This window comes from Salarias fasciatus, chromosome 9 (assembly GCF_902148845.1).
Source record: "Salarias fasciatus chromosome 9, fSalaFa1.1, whole genome shotgun sequence".
NCBI classification, from domain to species: Eukaryota; Metazoa; Chordata; class Actinopteri; order Blenniiformes; family Blenniidae; genus Salarias; species Salarias fasciatus.
Genome location: NC_043753.1, coordinates 20,828,060 through 20,843,170, shown reverse-complemented (window position 1 = coordinate 20,843,170; position 15,111 = coordinate 20,828,060). Strand labels below are relative to the sequence as shown.

The 15,111-nt window shown below is 47.6% G+C and overlaps 2 long non-coding RNA genes across 2 annotated transcripts; both read right to left on the bottom strand.

Annotated features, from left to right (window-relative positions):
* Nucleotides 1–5,343: 5,343 nt before the first annotated feature.
* Nucleotides 5,344–7,072, bottom strand: LOC115394172 (uncharacterized). Its single transcript, XR_003932027.1, has 4 exons — nucleotides 7,024–7,072; nucleotides 6,364–6,448; nucleotides 6,236–6,272; nucleotides 5,344–5,571 (listed from the first exon to the last, which is right to left on the bottom strand). It is a non-coding gene; the product is annotated as an uncharacterized LOC115394172 (long non-coding RNA).
* Nucleotides 7,073–7,093: 21 nt separating this feature from the next.
* Nucleotides 7,094–8,140, bottom strand: LOC115394174 (uncharacterized). The gene is made up of 3 exons (XR_003932029.1): nucleotides 8,061–8,140; nucleotides 7,357–7,671; nucleotides 7,094–7,278 (listed from the first exon to the last, which is right to left on the bottom strand). It is a non-coding gene; the product is annotated as an uncharacterized LOC115394174 (long non-coding RNA).
* Nucleotides 8,141–15,111: the final 6,971 nt, after the last annotated feature.

Genomic DNA, 15,111 nt, shown 5'->3' with positions numbered 1-15,111 from the left:
GCATGGATTTACAGACTGTTTAAGGTTCCTCGCAATGAGACAGCTTTGAAAACTGTGCACACATCCTGTATTATTGACAACTGAGTGTTTTTAAAATCTTTGTCGCTCAACAGATGACTGGAGCTTGGTTAGATTAGACTTGTGGAATATGTGAAGTCCCAGACCATCGTGATTGTTTTCACGCCACATTCAGACACTCTGAGACCACCTGTACAGGCTGAGACACCTCCACCACACTAAAAATCCATTAATCTGTAATAGAGAGGAGTGTCTTCTTTGGTCCTTGTGTTTCCTTCCTGATATCAATGCACAGAGTCACTAATTGAATTTGGGCCTGCTTGGATTTCAGGTTCAGACAAGTTTCACTCCAGAGGTGAAAAAAGAAAAGATGGGATTGTCCTACAGGTAAGACTGGTCATCATCAATCACACCAGTCATTTTAAATACTGTCTTTAGTCATGGCTTGAAGTCTAAGAAATACACCAAAGTAGCTTCAGTATCATGAGGAGCAGCAGCTTTAGCAGATGGTCAGTTAGTGGTGTTCATACTCTGTGGGAAACGTTGGTCCACGTTTTCATTCCTTCTGTGGATTGAAAATAATATTTTTTGTGATTGTAAATTCTCCAGTCTTTCTGAGAACGATCTCCACACTGTGCCGTTTCCCTCCTGGGTTCAGGTTCAGGTTCCCCGGTCCTGGTCTGTTCCACTGCTCGCTGACTGATCTGGTCTTCAGTGTGACTCACGAGAGCGAAGCCACCTACGAGATGATGATCTGGGATGAGATGCAGCTTCAGTCGGCTCAGAAGGTTCCAGGAGGAGCTCTGTTCAGCATCACGTGTCCAGAGGAGTCCATCAGACAGCTGCACCTCCCTCACTGCGAGCCTGAACCCGGTGAGAGCACTGACAACCTTCAGACCTTCAGAACCATTCAGAGGACTTCAGAATCCTCTGAAACCTTTCAGGATAAATTAGAACCCTTCAGAGCCGAACAGTGTAAACCCCTCAGACACCATCAGAAACTTTTCAGAACAACTCTTGAGACTCCTCCATGAGCCATCAGGACCCCTCAGAGCCTTTCAGGTCGTAACACGTGAGGTGACGTTGATCTTCTGTCCTCCCAGCGCTGCTCTCTGACTGCCTATCTGTGGCTCACATCACTGATGAAGGCATGAGCTTCATCCAGCCTCTGGAGGTGACTGAAACCCACGTGGTGGTGGATGTACCACACCTTTCAGCCCTCGGCATCGTCTGGGACTTCGTCAAACGCTTTGTGGATTTCGTGATGAAACCGATTCGCAGTCAAATCCTGCTGTTCCTCAAACCGATGCACAGACAGGGTTTCATCCTGTGGGTGATTCTGCTGCCCAGCAACGTGCCGCTGAGCAAGGTAAGAACCAGTCCACTCAGACAGAAGATCTCAGCATGTAGAAATAGACACATTCAACAAGAGAACCCCAGGGAGAATATGTTTGCTACTGCTACATGATCCAAAGGTTCTCTCTCCCAGTTCTACATGTTCTTCCACATTCTCGTTTACTCGTTTCCGTCTACATACACGTTTCTCAAGTTAACATGACGAGCTGTTTGCTGTGGTTGAAGGTGAAAGCTCAGCTGGTGGACTGTGAGCACATCCAGGCTCCGTCCTTCTGTCTGCTGCACACAGGCCACTATTACAGCCTGTGCAGTGAGGCGCAGCTGCAGGACTTCAACATACAGCCCGCAGTGAGTACCAGCATCTCTCCACTCAGCCAGCGGTGACTTTTGAACTCACAGCTCTGCTTGCCTTTGTTGCAGCGTGCAGAATTCTTTAGAAACTACGGACCAAACTACCACCCAACATTTGAAATACTCATGTTGTCGGAGGCGGACAAAGTGACCCTGGTGCTGCGAGATGCAGAAAAAACCCAAGTGTGGGAGCACCAGCTCCACCTGCCTGGTGAGCACAGCGAGCGGCTGCACAGTTCATGTTCTGTCCTCCGAGGACAACAATATGGAGGCAACACCTGCCTTTTAACAGCTGGCTTCAGGATCACAGTGATCCATGACTTTTGCCTCTGTGATGAAACTCAAGGCATCATGAACTCAGTGGAACTCTCCCATTTCTGATTCCCCTCTCAGCCATGCTTGTGGTGACCACGGCGAGCAGAAACCAGCCACGGCTGGCGAGCGACATCACAGCCCAGGAGAAGCTGTTTCAGGTCCGCTGCAGCTTCGTGGAAAAGGTGTCGGAGCCGGTCCTGAACAAGCTGCTGGACGAGCTGCTGCACTGCGGCGTGCTGACCGACAGTGAAAACGAGGTGCTCAGAGCCAAACTCCGGCCGGACAAGGCTCGGGAACTCATCGACACGGCGCGCAAGAAAGGAGCCGACGCCAGCACCAAGTTGATCGCAGTCCTTTCCGCTGCCGACCCGTATTGCTGCCGAGAGCTCGGCCTGTGTTGAAAGCCGTCAGGAGCAGGATGACAGGATCAACAATGAGCTGCTTTTCAGTCACACTGTAGAACCTGAACAGTTCCTCTCTGACCTTTGGTGAACACTGATTGTTTTTAATCTTTTAAAGGTGCCTTAAGGAGTTTGCACGTTTTATGCGAAACAGCGCCCCCTGCAGACCTTGGGCGTAATGCAACTTAGTGAAAAACTCGTCCCTGTGGCTCCCGTGCACGGAAGAGGGGGACTCCGTCTTCGCTCGTTTAGAAGTGCTCAAGTAAAATGTAAGTTTCTTTTACCTGGTGGAGTCTGTGCTGGAGCTGTGGCAGTGCCAGAAGCCAGTCTTTTCTTACTTTCTGGAAGATCCTGCTCAGTTGTTGCTCACTAAGCATCTGGCGGAGTAATGGCGGACAAATCGAAACTCAAGGAGCTGGAGCGCGCATTACATCATTCCTTTCAAATTCTCCCCAAAAAAATGCTGGTGCCGGACCGGCACTGTGACTTTCAAGTGACAATTTAGCGCTGTTAGAGGTACTTGTAATGAATATATCAGGGCACATTGTACACGTCATTAAAAATGTGGAACATATTTATGGTGGAAAATAAGTATTTTTAAGGTTGTAAAACTCCTTAATGCACCTTTAAGTTTCTCTTTGAGCTCATAGTTTGATCATTAGTTTGATTTGGATTCAGAACATTTGTGTTTTTTTTGTTGTATCCTGGAAAAAACTGTAGCTCATGAGAAGCTTTCCAAACTCCTTCAAGTTCACTGAATTTGAATCATTCTGATATGCTTGAGTGAACCTTTCAAGAAAGATGTTGAAAAACCATCTGGAGGTTTTCAACAACAGAGCCAAGCATCAAAAGGCTGTGGAGAATTGAAATAGGGCTCACAGCAAAGCAGGATAGTTGTAACGAAAAGTGTGAACTCATAACTGTGTGACTTAGCAATATAATCATGTAATAATGTAGTTTTTCAATGGTGTAAATCGTGTTAACAGGGGCCTGTCCCAGGGCATTACCATTAAAGGGGACATATTATGCTATTTTTCAATCACATCATATCGGCCTCAGATGCCCAAAAACATCATATTTAAGTTTGAAGCACATATTTTCATTTAAATTATCTTTTTTTAATAATTACAAAGGGTATGTCTGTATTTTTGATCCTGTCCTTGCCTCATATTAAGTCTGGCACACTCTACAGGAATTTTTTAAAATCTTCCCCGGTTCAGAGCAGTGGCGGATTTAACAAATTTGGGGCCCAAGACAAAGGCAGGAATGGGGCCCTCTGAAATGAGAAGACAACACACACGCCATTTTGATACTCACTAGTTGCTCATCTCCACACGTCGACAACTGACCCTCCCAAACAGGTGTCGACGTCGCTGTTTCACTTGCTGGTTGTTGTGGATATTGTATTTTATTTTGATTCATACTAAGTTTGAACATGATTAATACCATGAACAGTAAAGCCTCAGTTGCAACATCTGTCTCATTAAAACCATCTGCACATAGGCGTCAGTTAAGGGGGGGACGTGCCCCACCCCCCCGACACACTTTTTGCCACTGCTATTTTTTTTTCTCCACCTCACACAAATCCTTCATGTGTAACCCCTGTTATTTTCAGTAGTAATAAACATTCCAACGCTCCTGAACGCACCATCCGCTGATTGCAGAGACGCACACAGACGTTCACGAGGATTAAAAACATAAAAACAACGTGCGGCTGCTCTAAATGTGCTCTGTTCCATTGGAACAGTTACTTGGGACCGAGTTGGTCGGGGCCGAGTCGATCGGGGGCTGGGGTCGAGTTGGTCGGGGAACAACATGGATTGAGTCCGTGGCGACTATAAACCGTTGTGGGTTGCTGCTGCGAGCCGTTGCCGCAGTGAAGTATGTCGTCTCTTTGGGGCATTTTGAGAGCAGCTTTCTGCTTTCCTCCTTTTTCCTCCATTTTTCAGCACCGCTGGGGTAGCTTCTTTTCATCATCTTTTTCTTTTCTGTTCTTTTCTCTTCTCTGCTCTTCTCTTGTCTTCGCGCCGTTTGTTTTCGTATGTTTTGCTGCTGTCTTCCTGGATCCCCTCTGCACATGCGCAGTGAGATGGACTGATCCAATGTAGTGGAGACTGAAGGGGGGGCCCGAGACACACATAATACAATAAGCATTCTGCTGGCATTTTAGCGACAGTATTTCAATCATAACATAATTAATGTGTACAAATAAATAATAACTGTATTAACCATAAGTGTATGAGGAGTTTTATGGGGCCCCCAGGAACTTGGGGCCCGAGGCAACTGCCTAGTTTTGCCTAATGGTAAGTCCGCCCCTGGTCAGAACCCCAGGCGAAATGGTGTCTGACCGATTACAAACAAGGGATTTTATTCCCTGTGTTTGCCCAGTTATGGAGGGGTGCTTTCCTCCACTTCTTCCTTATATTCACGACTAGGGCAGACAGATACCAGACCTTCTTCCCAGTTCACTGTGGCAATTTTAATGGCTTGGCTTATCATGGCAGGCCATTCCACAAGTTGAGATTTGTAGACTTCTTCCTCTCTTAAAGCACTTAGGCAACAATAAGAGCAGTATCTGTTAATCCTCTGACCAAATCTTTCTCCAAGGCTACGGTGTAACATCGTTTATAGCTCACTCAAAGGTTAAACTAAAGTGACCTTTCAAATATGCCATCACAAGTACAAAACCAGAGTGGTAAAATCACAGCTCAGTCACACAAATGGAACAGAAATATACAGCAATACAAAGCTCATAAAACCAGGATAAAATGGAAAAAGAAATGCAACAATAAATCAAGATAGAACTTGTTTAAATATACACAGAAAATATGGAACTTCAGTACATGCTGATTTATCTTCAGAATGGAAACAGACATCAGCTCCGTCCAATACTCTGCATGAATATAAATGTCTTAATCCTCTACAGAGCTGCACCACTTCTCATAGGCCTGGTTCATGCTGAGATCCAGCAAAACAACAGATTTCATGACAAAATGACAAAGATGCAGGTAGAAATGATCAGAATTAATAAAGCAGGTCACTGATGATGGATTTAACGTCTTGATTTTCTCCTTGTGGCCCATTATGCTGGACTTTCAATCACTTTGACGTCATCTGCTTCTGGTGAGTCCTGTGTGGAAATGAGACGACACACAGCAATAAAGTGTCATCCCCCATCTGAAGGGCGAAGACCCTCTCAAGTCAATTACTATGTTATTAGTTACTTCTTTACATTTGTAACTTAAAGAGTTAACGAAGGGTAGATTTTCTTCTTCTGAATTTAAAGGAATACTCCGAAGATTTTGGACCCACGCCCTTTCCCTATCATTGACAACGTCACACAAGCTCATAAGTACCTTTTTTGTGTCTCGGCTTAAGCGGCTTAAGTCTATGGCTTCTACTGCTGTGCTCCGGTATATCCTTCCGCGAAGCACTGCGCATGCGCAGGTCTGTGTGTATCAAAACATTATTGTAATGGATTGACAAGAAAACACGTCTTTTAAAATGTTTTATAAACATTCGGATTTGCTTCATGTGCTAATACGCCGTCCCCTGGACCACTGGAAGGAGTATTTTGTCCACTTTTGTCAGTCCGGCTCTGATTCCGATAAACATCCAGCAATTGAGCTAAGCTAACTATGATGCTAACAGCTGGGAACCAGGCACGGGACGCAGAGATGCAAAAAAAGTATTTATGAGTTTGTCTAATTTTGTCAATGACAGGGAGAGGGCGTGGGTCCAAAATCTTCAGAGTATTCCTTTAACTATTATACTTATTAAAACAAGTTGTTTACCTTCACTTGTTTGCGGTAATGTCTCCATCTGAACCAGCTGACAGAAAGAAAAAATAAACCTATGAATATTTTGAACTGTAATTTTAAGCAATGATCAATTAGTCTACAGATGGAAAAGTTTGTCTCACCACTCAAAGATGACGATTGTACAGTAGAGAGATACAACCTGAAGGATCATCAGTGTTTTGAAGACGAGTTCAGTCCTCAGTTCATCTGCAGAGAAACACGTGATCTTAATACTGAGAGTTTTCTCTAACTTAGACAATAGTTTCCAGTCTTTGCTGGATCCAAAAGCAGCATAAATTAAAAACAGTCTGGTGACAAACTGCTTCAACATCTCCGATAATCCAGCCAGAGACTCAGTTTAATCTGTTAGTGAAGGTCACTTCATGGAGCCGAAAACATAGATGATTTTAACTGTTTAACCCAAAAAATCACTTTGATTCTCAAAAAACATTCACATAAAACTGTCACTTTACAGTTTTATGAAAAGAGGATGAGCAGTCGTTGAGATCCTGAATCATTTGTTCTCAATACTGAAGAAGTATTTTATGCTTTTCAAAGGAAAGACGACACCAGAAAACACAGAGATGCAGTTTGTTTTCCGTCAGGTTTCCAGTGATGGTGATATCATGGCTGTCAAATGGGTTTGTAATAAAGTCTGTAAAAAGGTTCTACATAAAATATCCACATTAAATTGGGACAAAAGGGAAGAGAAAAATCATCAACACACATAAAAATATATGAAGAAGCATATATCTAAAAAATAACAAAATAATTAAATTTACCTGCTTTGTTCACAGGAATTGGCGATGACGTCTGATTACCGAGAGCATTTTCAATCACACAGTAAAAACTTTCTGGATCTGTTATGTCAGCCACATTAAAGGTGTAAAATTCTCCTTCAGACACTTTGATGGGTCCATGGTCACTGTTCTTGAACCAGGTGAAGCTGCTGACGGCAGGTTTGGCTCTGCTGGAGCAGGTCAGGGTCACCCAGCTCCCTGATGGACTGATGGAGACTGTCGTGTCTTTAGGAGAATCTGAGGGGAAAATAAGACTCAGATTAACTTGATTCATCAGAAACATCTGAAGTGTGATGAGCTGACAGGATCACTCACATGAAACACTGAGAGTTAACTCTGTCTCAGGTGTTTTCACAGGTTCTCCTCCAGCAACAGGATACACAGCAGAGCAGCTGAGGTTGAATCCATCATGTGTGTCTGACAGAGTGAGGGTCTTCTGGATCTGAGTGCTGAAGGTTCTGTTTGAGTTTTCCTCAGTTTGGCTGAGAGCGTCTTGTTGGAGGCTCCAGGTGAGTTGAGGAGGGGAGTGTGAACAGGGAGTGGGAGCTGAGCAGGTTACAGTGACAGACTCCTTCTCCTTCAGGTCCTTCAGATCAGCTGAGACTTCTAATCTGGGCCTCGGAGGAGAACCTGCAATTTGACATGAAACACATATTTTAAAACTACAATATATGACAGTTTCTACAAGTTCTTCTAGTAACTAAACTAATCCTTTGTCACTTCAGATGAATTCATAAATCAGAAAAACAACTTTAAAGATCGAATAAATGAAGAGAAAGCTGTGAACTGAGTTTTCAGTCAATAACTACAATCATTTCCAGATTGTTTTCGACTGAATACTGACAGTTTTATGTTAGATACAGCAGTGCAGACATTACTTTCCTGTTGTTGCAGGAAACAAAAGCAAATAATCAACCATTTCATCAATGATAAGATTCATCAGAAATGTTACTGAGTCAGATTCAAATCATAAATGTGATATTTTATCTTTTAAAAGCACATAAATGAAGCAGTCTTACCTTTCAGTTTAATTTCAACAGGGTCTAAAGTAGCTGTTGCCTTGAATGATTCACTCTCAATTCGAAAGAAGAACTTTGTGGTTTTTTCAAGTTTCAATACATTAAACTTGGTGGTGCAGTCTCTTTGTTTCAGGTCTCCAATGATGCTGATATCAGGGTATTTAACTGAATCACTGCTGTTAAAAACTATTCTTTCTGGATGATTCTGAAAAGGCCAATCATCTTTAAGCCACACTGCAACTATTTTGCTGTTGTTGTCAAACTGTTCCTCTGAAGCAGGTCTGAAGCTACAGGGGATAATCAAACAGGATCCATTCACTGCTTCCAGACTCCTCGGTGCAGTGATGAAGAGACCAGCTTTGTCACCGGCACAATGAACCAAAACAGCTGGAAAAACAATTTGTGAGCTCAATTTAAAATCTGAATCATTGATTTAAAACCTTCAAATTATTCAACAAACATTAAATAATAGCAACAGAGAGCTCACCTGGGAGGAAGAAAACAGTCAGAAGAAGAAACATGTTGAGTGGAACCTGCACTGTAATGAAAAATGGACTTTCATGAGCTTTTAACATTTTCAGTGTGTGATAACCTCATAAAAAATAATTCAAGTCAGTATTTCTCTTCTTTCATACATATTTGAGTAATCTATACGAATTTTCTGTCCAAGCTCGGCCTCCCCTCAAACTACTGGAACCAGTCATGAAGCGCCAAATACACAAGCGTAGCCTCGTGGCAAAGCGCTCAATTTGTTTGCTCAAAAACTGTGTTTATCCCTCCAAAAGAAGAGCACAGCCATCAAAAGTGGCTAGATTTCATATTGAAGAGTATCCCACAAGAAACACCCTTCTTCTCTTCTTTTTTTTCTGCGACAAACATTTCACTGCAGACTGCTTCACAAATCTTGACCAGTTTCAATGTGAATTTTGTGAGACTGACTCCTTAAAATGGCGCAGTTCCTACACTTAAAGCTAGGGTAGACGATGTTGTCCAAAAGCACTGTAGCACATAAGTGCCACCGCGGGTCAGCTAGACACAGGTGAGACCACCGCCAGTGAGTTCAAACGTCCTTTATTGTCTATCAGTGGGCCCAATCCCCACCCCCCAATTCGGCAGGCTTCACCAGCCGCCGCCACACTGAGCAGTCCTTGGTCCTGGTCGTCCTGGTCATCAGCCTTTTCAGGCTTGTGTGCTCTGGCCTCTTCAGCCTGCTGCTGTCAGTCCAGCTCTCCTCTCTTCTCTCCCGGTCCAGCACCCTACTTCAAGCAGGAGAGAGAGCAATCACCTCAATCGCCAGCACCTGCTGCACCTTGGGCACAGGCTCCCTGAACCGCCTCCCTCTCTCCTGCAGCAGAGAGCAAACCACGCCCCTCCTCCACAAGCACTTTTTGTCATACTGAGTGAAATGCTCCTTGCCCCCTGGGAGAAGTCAATACATTATGTGGACGGAAAAAGGTGCGGAAAAAATCTGACAATTGTAGCGGACAAAGGACAGTAAAAACTCCGACTAATCATAAGGCGCGGACTGCTGTCCACCAAAGTGTTTTGGGGTTGTTGGATTGTGTATTTGATGAGTTTGACGAGGGAAGCAACTGTACCATCCACGTCCATTATGTCCGCCGTGAAGCTCTCCTCAGACCCACCGCTGAATAAACAACAGCTCGCCCTCACAAAAAAAGTAAGTATGCTGTTCTAAATGACTAGGGAATTGCCCTAAATGGGCCAATTTGCCAAAATGTTGAAGTATCGCTTTAAGAAACCAATCAAATCCCTTCACCGTTCTACCAGCCCCCTGCGCGTACATTTCAGTGGCGTGCACTGGCCCTGTTCAGTGTGCGCGCGCTTTGCCAAGGCACTCTCAGCGCTTGCGGCTCGCGTGAAAAATAGAACGAAGCGGAGCGGGCGCGCTGCGTTCCTATGCGCGTTGTGTGCAGGCAGTCACAAAGGTTAATAACATTGGAGGCGATCACAAACTCCGTGCGCGCGGCACTTCCGCATCCAGTGCGTTCGCTCCCAACGGAGCTCCTCCAATGGGGTGGGAGCTGGGCGGAGCCTTGGGGAGATGCTACATTCGTGCTACATGCTAGTTTTCCAAGATCGCCGACCCTAGCTTGAAACCATCAGATTAACATACAGTCAGTATCTGACATGCATTCTGAAAATAGTAATTTCCTCAAATTGAATTCCAAGGCGTGTTTAAGTGAGTGACCTCTGTGTTGATTTGTAGAATTACTAATGTTACTCAATATGAAAATACTCCATCCTGCCACAGGTGCTAAAACTACCTATAACAGCCTATGGCTGACTTTGGCAGTCTCTGAAAATCATGATACAGCTGCTTTAAAGACCCATGAAAAGAAAATAATAAGAAATCCAGTCCTGTTCTTTCAATAAACTATCATATTTACTAACAAATATGTAAATTCAGAGCTGAAGTAGTGCTTTGCTCATGTTGTTTATATGTATTCATTGAATCTATTTCTGTTTTGAATCACATAAACATTCTGATATTAGCTTTAGGAACAAAATGTTGACGATACAGCCTTAATTCTTGACATAATAGTTCAAATTACAGTTCTTGTATTTCAACAAACATTTCAAGTTAAAATGTCGACTGTTCAGAAGTTTCTCACCAAATATGTGTGTTCCAGCTGATCAGCTGCAGCTAAAGTTTTCGAGTCAGTTGAAATGTGAACAGAAGCAGAGGTGCTGCTTTGAGAAATCTTCTGAATTCTTGATCTGGCGTCAAAAGAGGAAATTATCTCTTTGTGGCATCTCCAGCTCATTGAGGTGTGAATGACTCATTTCTGCAGCTCAGCACTTCACACCTCTTTACCTTTCGCACAACAACTCAAATTCTTAACCAGTTTTTTAGGCTTGTTTTCAGTCAAATTGTCTAATTCCACATGATTTAAAAGAAATTCATTAGTTGTATTTGATTTTCTGCCAACAGAACAAATGAAAATAGTCTTGATTTAAGAAGCATTATCTTCAAACAAGATTCTTTATCCTGCTGAAACATACTTTTTATCAAGTAGAATTAGTTTGACTGACATCCGACATCCAGCACCCGACCCCCACACACCTCCTCGGCTCTCTTCCGTGTCAGACTGAGAGCTCTGACCGCAGGTTGAATCACTCTAAGAGACAAACATGTTCAACCTGCAGCCCAAGTCCGAAAAACCATGAACTTAAATAGAAAAAAAAAGAATATAAAAACTACAAAAAAATAAAGGAAAATCACAATTATATTACTGTTTTTATTTTATTTTGTTTGTTCTGTCTCACAAAAATCCCACTTCCTTCATTTTGATGACTCTTCAGCTCAGACTAAATGGAGTTCTGCAGGGTTCTGTGTTTGGGTCCATACTTTTCACATTCTACTTCGTGTGGTGCTTACCCCACCTACGGGCTTCGGTATTAGTACTCTCCTCTGGCGCAAGCCAACCACTGAGACCGAAACCGATGCGCCAATCCCCGACGCGCGCTGGCACACTGCCACGCCCCTCACCAAGGGGATATAATCAGCGCGCGCCTGCTCCACTTCCTTCTTCTTTCTCAGCCCTTGAGACATTTGAAGCTCTGTTCAAGACCAAGATTTTCAAGACGGACAAGTCGGCCCGCAAAGAGTCGCCATCCGGCGTCGGGCCGTTCTCCTGCCACAGCTGCGGCACAGCACTCCTGGAGCAAGACCGCCACGAGCGCTGCTTCACCTGCCTGGGCTGGCAGCGTCAGCGCCAGCAGGCATCCTGCCCTGCCTGCCTCGACCTATACCGCTCGAGGAATCCGAGCGGCGAATGACATTCATGGGCGCTGTTTCACCGACTCCCACTCTGGGCGATGCCAGCGCAGACTTCAACACCGTTCCCACTTCTTTCATTGACTGGGCCAAGTCGGGCGGGGATCTCCTCAGCTGCCGCAGCTCTTCTGCATCGGAAAAATCTGCTCAGCACAATGATTCCCTCTCCACGTTCTCCAGAGCCAGCTGTCAGAGTGCCCCATCCCGAGCCTGTGGAACACCTCGCGGGGTTCTTCACCTCCACTGCTGAACACATCGGCCTGGCACTCCCGCCGCAACCACCTGAGCTGACGCAGTGCGACTTCACTCTCGGGCTAGCAACCCAGTCACGGGCTCAGTCCCGGACTGCGGTGCTGTGTCCCGCCGTGCCATCGTTCCACTCCTATGTGCAGCGTGACTGGTGTGCGCTGCTTACCGCCAAGGGGGTGGTGCAGGGCTACCGTGAGTACTGCCGTGTGGACGGCTGGCCGCCTGTCTCCGGAGTACCTATGGTAGAGGACTCTGTGAGGCTCTGCCTGTTACCCACCTCCACTCCGTGGCCCGGCGGAAAACCCATGCTGCCGTCTGAAAGAGACAGGCACATGGCGGGCTTCCTGGATTGTGGTTATGCTAATGGAAATCAAGTGTTCGCCTTAGCTAACAATATGACCTTTCTCCTAGGCTCCATCGATAAGCTCTCCCACAAGCGGTCAAAACTGTCGCTGGAGGACATCGAGGAGATCCAGAACACAGCCAAGGTCCTGATGCGCATGTGCCCCGCCACTGCCATCAACAGAGTCTGCGCCATGACCAGCGCCCAGCTTGCCATGAGGCACCTGTGGCTTGGCCTCTCGTCCTTCGCTGAACGGGACCAGAAGGGGATCCTGGGGCTTCCCCTTCGACTTCCTCCCTCTTCGGTCCAGACATTCAGGTGATCATCGACCGCCTGAAGGCGGCTCTCAGCAGCTTGCCCCCCACCTTCACCCCCGCCGTGTGCCGAACCACAAGGGACGGCACCCTGCAGAACGACGGAGGTCTACCCCCTGGGATGCCGCGGCACCTGACCAGACCTGCTGAGCTGCCCACCAGTCGTCTTCCCCCCGGGGCTCCGACCAGCCGAGATGGTCCCACACTCCCGAGTCACGGTGCGCCTCGTCTGCTCGTCTACCTGCATCATCTGTTGTGAAAAATGTGACAATTAAAGGCCGTCAGGCTCGTTACATCAATAAAGAGCAGCAGTCCTTCCTATCTCACCGCGCTTGCATGACTGAAGCATGTCCAGCTCGGCAGAGCTCTCCCCCTCCCTCTCTCCGGTGCCTCACAAAGCGGAGTGCCGAGTTGACCGGCGTGCTCACGACGGTGCCCGGGCATCGTGACAAGTAGCAGCCCCCTGCCGCGCCCGCCTTGCGGAGCTGTACGGAGTGTGCCTGCAGCTTCTCAACTGCAGCGCTCGCTCCGCCGGATGCCTCCCGCCACCGCATTAAGCAGTGCCACCTCAACGCCGCTCCCTCAAGAGTTACGCCCTGTAGTTCGCGTGTTGCCCGCCTCTTTTCAAGGGGTGCCTTCATACGCGGCTGGCGTGCCCTGCGGGGGTGGCCGCTCATGGCCGATCCCCGATGGGCCCGACGCCTTACTGCAGGCATGGGGTGCCCTTCAGTCTCGCCCCGTCCTGGGCAGGAGACTCTTGGCCTGGAAGCTGAGAGGGTGAGACTAGTGAGACTAGATCTCCCCCCGGCTGTGGTATCCACCATCCAGAGCGCCAGGGTCCCCTCTACTGTCAAGGCTTACAGGTCTCGGTGGCATCTCTTCACGTCATGCTGCTCGGAGCAGGGTTGGGACCCGGTCTCCTGCGCTATCGGCGGGGTGTTGGAGTTTCTGCAGGCTCTGCTGGACAGTGGTCGCGCTGTGTCCACTCTCGTGGTGTTTGCATCGGCCATTGCGGTGGGCCATGACAGCTTCGGCCGCTTCTCTGACATGCCCACGCAGTCACCCGCTGGTGAAGCGGTTTCTAAGTGGGCCGTGTCGGCTGAGGCCGCCCACCCAGGCATGTGGTTTCCCCGTGGGACCTCTACACAGTGTTGGATGGTCTGAGGGGGCCCCCCTTCAAGCCTTTCCAGCAGGCGGAGGACCGCTTTCTCTCCTTTAAGGCTGCTCTCCTGTTGGCGCTGGCATCCGCCAAGAGGGTTAGGGATTTCTGTGCTCTGTCCGTCCATCCCTCCTGCATGGTGTTCAGTCAGGACGGGGGACTGGTGCATCTTTGGCCTAACCCGACCTTTCATCCCAAGGTGATCACTTCGGCCTTCCGGTCAAGAGTGATCTGGATCAGGGCACTTGGCTCTCTGCCTGGCTCATCAGGGGACGACCCTCGGTTGCATTTGCTGTGTCCGGTCAGGGCTCTACGTTGGTACGTTGAGCGCACAGCTGGCTTTTGCACTATGGACCAGCTGCGGTTCGGGACCAGGGGGCATGGAGCCCCGCTGTCCTCCCAGCGTCTCGCCCACTGGGTCGGGGGCATTATTGCAGATGCCTACGAGGTGCTGCATCACCCACCGTCGGCGGTGATTCGCGCTCATTCCACACGGAGCATGGCTGCCTCTGCGGCCCTGTGCAGTGGTGTCACGGTGGGTGATATCTTCCAGGCTGCCTCCTGGGCTTCCGCGTCCAGCTTTGTGCATTCATATCTGATGGATATGTGCACAGACACTGTGGCCATGTCAGATTTCAGCATGAACAGGAGTTCTGTCGCTTAACTGTGTTGGCTCTCGTCCAGTCCGGCTCTGCTTCCCCGGGGGGGATCCAGGCCGGGTGTGGTTACAGCCCGCCGTTGTGACTTGGTGTCTCAGCCGGCGTGTGTGTGCGCTGTTGTTACGGTGCTTTGGCATGTCTGCGGGCGGCGCCTCGCTGCGAGGCTGCCTGCCGCTGATGTTTGGAGGTTTTGGTGTGGCTGTACTGGACGTACGGCCTGCCTACTTCCTTTTTCCACACCAATCCTGTCAGCACGCCAGCTGGGAGTACATTTATGCCAACGGCCTCCGCCTTGGTGAGTACCAATAGCGACGCCCATAGATGGGCGAAGTACACCACAGGAAGTAGTTACTAAACGTAACTTCAGTTCTACAAGTGTGTGCGTGCCCACCCAGCTGTCTTGCTTCCTTTTCTACTGGCCGTTCAGACGAAGGAAGTGGAGCAGGCGCGTGCTGATTATATCCCCTTGGCGAGGGGCGTGGCAGTATGGCAGTGTGCCAGCGCACGTGGGGAATTGGCGCGTCGGTT